Raw genomic sequence first — 7,689 nt, 5'->3', positions numbered from 1 at the left:
TGTGTTACTACATGACTCCATATGTGTTATTGGTTACTACATGACTCCATATGTGTTATTGGTTACTACATGACTCCATATGTGTTACTACATGACTCCATATGTGTTACTACATGACTCCATATGTGTTATTGGTTACTACATGACTCCATATGTGTTACTACATGACTCCATATGTGTTACTACATGACTCCATATGTGTTACTACATGACTCCATATGTGTTACTACATGACTCCATATGTGTTACTACATGACTCCATATGTGTTATTGGTTACTACATGACTCCATATGTGTTACTACATGACTCCATATGTGTTACTACATGACTCCATATGTGTTACTACATGATTCCATATGTGTTATTGGTTACTACATGACTCCATATGTGTTATTGACTCCATATGTTTACTACATGACTCCATATGTGTTACTACATGACTCCATATGTGTTACTACATGACTCCATATGTGTTATTGACTCCATATGGTTACTACATGACTCCATATGTGTTACTACATGACTCCATATGTGTTACTACATGACTCCATATGTGTTACTACATGACTCCATATGTGTTACTACATGATTCCATATGTGTTATTGGTTACTACATGACTCCATATGTGTTATTGGTTACTACATGACTCCATATGTGTTACTACATGACTCCATATGTGTTACTACATGACTCCATATGTGTTACTACATGACTCCATATGTGTTACTACATGATTCCATATGTGTTATTGGTTACTACATGATTCCATATGTGTTTTTGGTTACTACATGACTCCATATGTGTTACTACATGATTCCATATGTGTTATTGGTTACTACATGACTCCATATGTGTTATTGGTTACTACATGATTCCATATGTGTTATTGGTTACTACATGACTCCATATGTGTTATTGGTTACTACATGACTCCATATGTGTTACTACATGACTCCATATGGGTTATTGGTTACTACATGACTCCATATGTGTTATTGGTTACTACATGACTCCATATGTGTTATTGGTTACTACATGACTCCATATGTGTTATTGGTTACTACATGACTCCATATGTGTTATTGGTTACTACATGACTCCATATGTGTTACTACATGACTCCATATGGGTTATTGGTTACTACATGACTCCATATGTGTTATTGGTTACTACATGACTCCATATGTGTTATTGGTTACTACATGACTCCATATGTGTTATTGGTTACTACATGACTCCATATGTGTTATTGGTTACTACATGACTCCATATGTGTTACTACATGACTCCATATGGGTTATTGGTTACTACATGACTCCATATGTGTTACTACATGACTCCATATGTGTTATTGGTTACTACATGACTCCATATGTGTTACTACATGACTCCATATGTGTTACTACATGACTCCATATGTGTTACTACATGACTCCATATGTGTTACTACATGACTCCATATGTGTTATTGGTTACTACATGATTCCATATGTGTTTTTGGTTACTACATGACTCCATATGTGTTACTACATGATTCCATATGTGTTATTGGTTACTACATGACTCCATATGTGTTATTGGTTACTACATGATTCCATATGTGTTATTGGTTACTACATGACTCCATATGTGTTATTGGTTACTACATGACTCCATATGTGTTACTACATGACTCCATATGGGTTATTGGTTATGTGTTACTACATGACTCCATATGTGTTATTGACTCCATATGTGTATTACTACATGACTCCATATGTGTTATTGGTTACTACATGACTCCATATGTGTTATTGGTTACTACATGACTCCATATGTGTTATTGGTTACTACATGACTCCATATGTGTTACTACATGACTCCATATGGGTTATTGGTTACTACATGACTCCATATGTGTTATTGGTTACTACATGACTCCATATGTGTTATTGGTTACTACATGACTCCATATGTGTTATTGGTTACTACATGACTCCATATGTGTTACTACATGACTCCATATGTGTTACTACATGACTCCATATGTGTTATTGGTTACTACATGACTCCATATGTGTTATTGGTTACTACATGATTCCATATGTGTTATTTCATAGTTATTCAGTTATTTGGTTACTACATGATTCCATATGTGTTATTTCATAGTTATTCAGTTATTTGGTTACTACATGACTCCATATGTGTTATTGGTTACTACATGATTCCATATGTGTTATTTCATAGTTATTCAGTTATTTGGTTACTACATGATTCCATATGTGTTATTTCATAGTTATTCAGTATTATTCTACAATGAAGAAAATTTCATAAAATTCAGTAAACTAAAATCTTTGTTATTTCATGTTATTCTATATTCTGACTCCAAATTTCATAGTTATTCAGTGGTTACTACATGACTCCATATGTGTTATTTCATAATTCAGTATTATGGCTACTACATGACTCCCCTCCATTTCTAATTCAGTGGTTACTACATACATATGTGTTATTTCATAGTTATTCAGTATTATGGTTACTACATGACTCCATATGGTCCCTCACTAAACCATATTATGGTTACTACATGATCCATATTGGTTATTCTCCCTACATGGCAGACAGACCACCCCGGTCCCGTCAGACAGACCATTTCCCGGCCTCCCGGGCAGACAGACCACCCTATCGGCCTCCCGGGCAGACAGACCACCCCGGGCAGACAGACCACCCCGGGCAGACAGACCACCCCGGCCTCCCGGGCAGACAGACCACCCCGGCCTCCCGGGCAGACAGACCACCCCGGCCTCCCGGGCAGACAGACCACCCCGGCCTCCCGGGCAGACAGACCACCCCGGCCTCCCGGGCAGACAGACCACCCCGGCCTCCCGGTCAGACAGACCAACTCGGCCTCCCGGTCAGACAGACCACCTCGGCCTCCCGGTCAGACAGACCAACTCGGCCTCCCGGTCAGGGAGACCTGCCCCAAGACAACCTTCTCCTCCCGGTCAGGGAGACCTGCCCCAAGACAACCTTCTCCTCCCGGTCAGGGAGACCTGCCCCAAGACAACCTTCTCCTCCCGGTCAGGGAGACCTGCCCCAAGACAACCTTCTCCTCCCGGTCAGACAACCTTATCCTCCCAGTCAGGAGACCTGCCCCAAGACAACCTTCTCCTCCCAGTCAGGGAGACCTGCCCCAAGACAACCTTCTCCTCCCAGTCAGGAGACCTGCCCCAAGACAACCTTCTCCTCCCAGTCAGGAGACCTGCCCCAAGACAACCTTCTCCTCCCAGTCAGGGAGACCTTCAAGACAACCTTCTCCTCCCAGTCAGGAGACCTGCCCCAAGACAACCTTCTCCTGCCCCAAGACAACCTTCTCCTCCCAGTCAGGGAGACCTGCCCCAAGACAACCTTCTCCTCCCAGTCAGGAGACCTGCCCCAAGACAACCTTCTCCCTCCCAGTCAGGAGACCTGCCCCAAGACAACCTTCTCCTCCCAGTCAGGAGACCTGCCCCAAGACAACCTTCTCCTCCCAGTCAGGGAGACCTGCCCCAAGACAACCTTCTCCTCCCAGTCAGGGAGACCTGCCCCAAGACAACCTTCTCCTCCCAGTCAGGGAGACCTGCCCCAAGACAACCTTCTCCTCCCAGTCAGGGAGACCTGCCCCAAGACAACCTTCTCCTCCCAGTCAGGGAGACCTGCCCCAAGACAACCTTCTCCTCCCAGTCAGGGAGACCTGCCCCAAGACAACCTTCTCCTCCCAGTCAGGGAGACCTGCCCCAAGACAACCTTCTCCTCCCAGTCAGGGAGACCTGCCCCAAGACAACCTTCTCCTCCCAGTCAGGGAGACCTGCCCCAAGACAACCTTCTCCTCCCAGTCAGGAAGACCTGCCCCAAGACAACCTTCTCCTCCCAGTCAGGGAGACCTGCCCCAAGACAACCTTCTCCTCCCAGTCAGGAGACCTGCACCAAGACAACCTTCTCCTCCCAGTCAGGGAGACCTGCCCCCAAGACAACCTTCTCCTCCCAGTCAGGGAGACCTGCCCCAAGACAACCTTCTCCTCCCAGTCAGGGAGACCTGCCCCAAGACAACCTTCTCCTCCCAGTCAGGGAGACCTGCCCCAAGACAACCTTCTCCTCCCAGTCAGGGAGACCTGCACCAAGACAACCTTCTCCTCCCAGTCAGGGAGACCTGCCCCAAGACAAAGCAACCATTTAGTTTCCCTTTGCAATGTAAAGTGTGTGGGTGCTGTCATACATCAGCCTACGAACCACTTGGAAGTTCCTGAATAACTGTTCGTTAGAGTGCAGTTAGCCATGGCATCGGTGGCTCTGGTAGTGGGCGATCTGGGGGAAGTAGGGTCTCCATTAGGGGCATTAGGGGTTGCAGTGGGGTCTTCCTGGGGTATCAGGGGTCAGTGCCAGGGGTGCTCTCTGACAAATTGATCCCAGTTGTGGGTAAAAAGAGATTTCACCGTGAAGCTGAATGGAGAGTGACACAGCAGCCTGCAGCAGTGAGGTTCTCGGCGTGAGAGGTGGAAGGGGGGGAGTGGGGGTGGCAGAAATGTTGACATCTCCAGGCAGACAGCTCAGGGGTTAATGCCCGACACCACAGACCCTGAGGTCCTCACGGGTCACAGGCAAAGATGAATGGCCATGGAAGGTTACCAAAATCTCTCATGGTGGACGGAACGTCAATGGTCACGAGGCATTATCCACCATGATAAAGGAAAACGCCATCCAAAAACTCTACTCTACCAAAATGTTTTGCTTGTCTACACTCATGTGAAGGTATGTAACTTCCAGAATACAGAAACCGTGGATACATATGATTCAAAACGCAGCATCAAATTATGCAACAAAATGCATCATTCGGGGATGATTTCTGTATTTTGAAAGTTAAATATGTTGAAAAGTTGGGTGCTGACAAGCAAAACATTTTGAGACGATGTCAACAATGGACTAATGAATCAAATACCAAAATATTGTTTTCTGGGTGGAGCTTTCCCTTTAAGTGGGTTCTTACTGGTCCGGGCTAATCACATCCAGATAACCCAGACCACGACAGCTCTGAGCCCGGAATAGTCCGCCACGACAATCAAGCAGGATACCAGAGTCACTTTGATTTATAATGCCTCTCAATAGGTGAAATTACTGCTCAATGAAATGGCTGCTCAGTGATTTGCTTTCAACTGGGGTCCATATAATTGTCTAAAGAAAACAGGGGGGGTAATGAATGTGAGGAATTTGGAATTAGTACATTTCAGGGGAAGATCATCAAGAAGTCAATAATGTGAAGTCCACTGGGTGAGATTAAACAACCAGTTCAGATCAATCTCTCCAACAGAATCTGCAGTTTGTCCAAGTGACCTCACAGCAGCAGACCACTTGTAGCTCGCCAGCCCCGGTACCTCCACATCCGACTTCCTCATCAGCGGGATCGTCTGGGGGGCTGGCTGCCAACTAATTTCTGATTGGCTGGGCCTGTGCTCCCCTGTGGGTGGGCCTGGCTGCCAAGTGGGTGAGTCTGTGCCCTCCCAGGCCCACCCCATGGCTGCACCCCTGTGGGTGGGCCTAGCTCCCCTGTGGGTGGGCCTAGCTCCCCTGTGGGTGGGCCTGGCTGCCAAGTGGGTGGGCCTGGCTGCCTGCCAAGTGGGTGGGGCCTGGCTGCCCTGTGGGTGGGGCCTGGCTGCCCCAAGTGGGTGGGCCTGGCTGCCTGCCAAGTGGGTGGGGCCTGGCTGCCTGCCAAGTGGGTGGGCCTGGCTGCCCCAGAGTGGGTGGGCCTGGCTCCCCAGAGTGGGTGGGGCCTGGCTGCCCCAAGTGGGTGGGCCTGGCTCCCCAAGTGGGTGGGCCTAGCTCCCCAAGTGGGTGGGGCCTGGCTGCCTGCCAAGTGGGTGGGCCTGGCTGCCTGCCAAGTGGGTGGGGCCTGGCTGCCCCAGTGGGTGGGGCCTGGCTGCCTGCCAAGTGGGTGGGGCCTGGCTGCCACCCAATGGGTGGCCCAGTCCTGGCTGCCTGCCAGTTCCTGGCTAATCAGTAAATGGGGCCTGGCTCATTACACAATGGGGCCTCTCTCCCCAGTGGACCAATAACTGCCTGCCAAGTGGGTCCTTGCCTGCCAGTGTTCATTTTGTCAACAATGCAAAATATTAGTCAAACAATTTTAACTGATGCCATGAAAACAATGGAAATTAAAATGGGGCCTGGCTGCCACGCCAATGGGTGGGGCATTCCAAGTGGGTGGGGCCTGGCTGCCTGCCAAGTGGGTGGGGCCTGGCTGCCAGTCACAAGTGGGTGGGGCATGGCTGCCTGCCAAGTGGGTGGGGCCTGGCTGCCTGCCAAGTGGGTGGGGCCTGGCTGGCCCAAGTGGGTGGGCCTGGCTGGCTGCCTGCGTGGGTTGAGGCCTGGCTGGCTGCCAGGTGGGTGGGGCTGGCTGGCTGCCAAGTGGGTGGGGCCTGGCTGGCTGGCATCAGGTGGGGCCTGGCTGGCTGCCACGTGGGTGGGGCCTGGTGGCTGCCAAGTGGGTGGGGCTGCTTGGCATCTGGCTGGCTGCCATCAGGTTGGGCTGGCTGGCTGCCAGTCAGGTGGGATCTTCAGACCTGGCTGGCTGCCAAGTTGGTGGGGCCTGCCTGGCTGCCAGGTTATTCAGGTGGGGCCTGCCTGGCTGCCATGTGGGTGGGGTTATGTATGGCTGCATGTGGGTGTGTGCCTGGCTGCCATTCAGTGGGTGGGGCCTGCCATGGCTGCCATATGTGGGAATGTTCTGCCAAGTGGGTGGGGCCTAACCTGGCTCCAAGTGGGTTTTTCATGTTTGGCTGCCATATGGGTTATATGCCTAGGCTTTAGGGGTGGGGTTACCTGGCTGCCAGGTGGGTTATTCGGGGCCTGGCTGCCAATAGGTGGGGCCTGGCTGCCATAGTGGGTGTTTTCTGTGCCCTCCCAGGCCCACCCCATGGCTGCACCCCATGCCCAGTCATGTGAAGTATTATGCTCCATAAATTAATTTACAGTTCATATAAATCAGTAAATGTAACTCTGTAAAATCATTACACAATGAAACTCTTCTCCCTCAGTGGACCAATAACTTGTCATTGAGTTTCATAGTTAAGTATTATGGTTACTAGTGTTCATTTTGTCAACAATAACAAAATATTAGTCAAACAATTTTAACTAGATGCCATCCAAAACAATGGAAATTAAAATGGGGACTCCATATGTGCCTTGGACATTCAAGTATGGCATGAAGCTGACTCCATATGTGTTACTAGTTATTCATGACTCCAGTCACAAGGATGTATTATGCTTCTGAAGAATATTTAATACAATTATCATTACTACATGACTCCATCAGGTTGATTTCATAGTTATTCAGTATCAGGTTACTACATGACTCCATATGTGTTATTTCATAGTTATTCAGTATTATGGTTACTACATGACTCCATATGTGTTATTTATGTAGTTATTCAGTATTGTGGTTACACATGTTTCCTACATTTATTCAGATTATGTTCTGACATAGGTTATTCAACTATTCAGTATTATGGTTTTTATGTTTCCAATATGTTATTTATATTATTCAGTATTTATGGTTACGGGTTACGTTTATTTCATAGTTCCAAAATAGGACTGTGTATTGTCATAGTTATTCAGTATTATCTTACTACTGACTCCATATGTGTTATTTCATCCATTATTCAGTCCTTGGTTAAGG

Source organism: Oncorhynchus nerka, linkage group LG10 (genome assembly GCF_034236695.1).
Source record: "Oncorhynchus nerka isolate Pitt River linkage group LG10, Oner_Uvic_2.0, whole genome shotgun sequence".
In the NCBI taxonomy this organism is placed as follows: Eukaryota; Metazoa; Chordata; class Actinopteri; order Salmoniformes; family Salmonidae; genus Oncorhynchus; species Oncorhynchus nerka.
Note: the sequence above shows the minus strand (reverse complement) of the source record.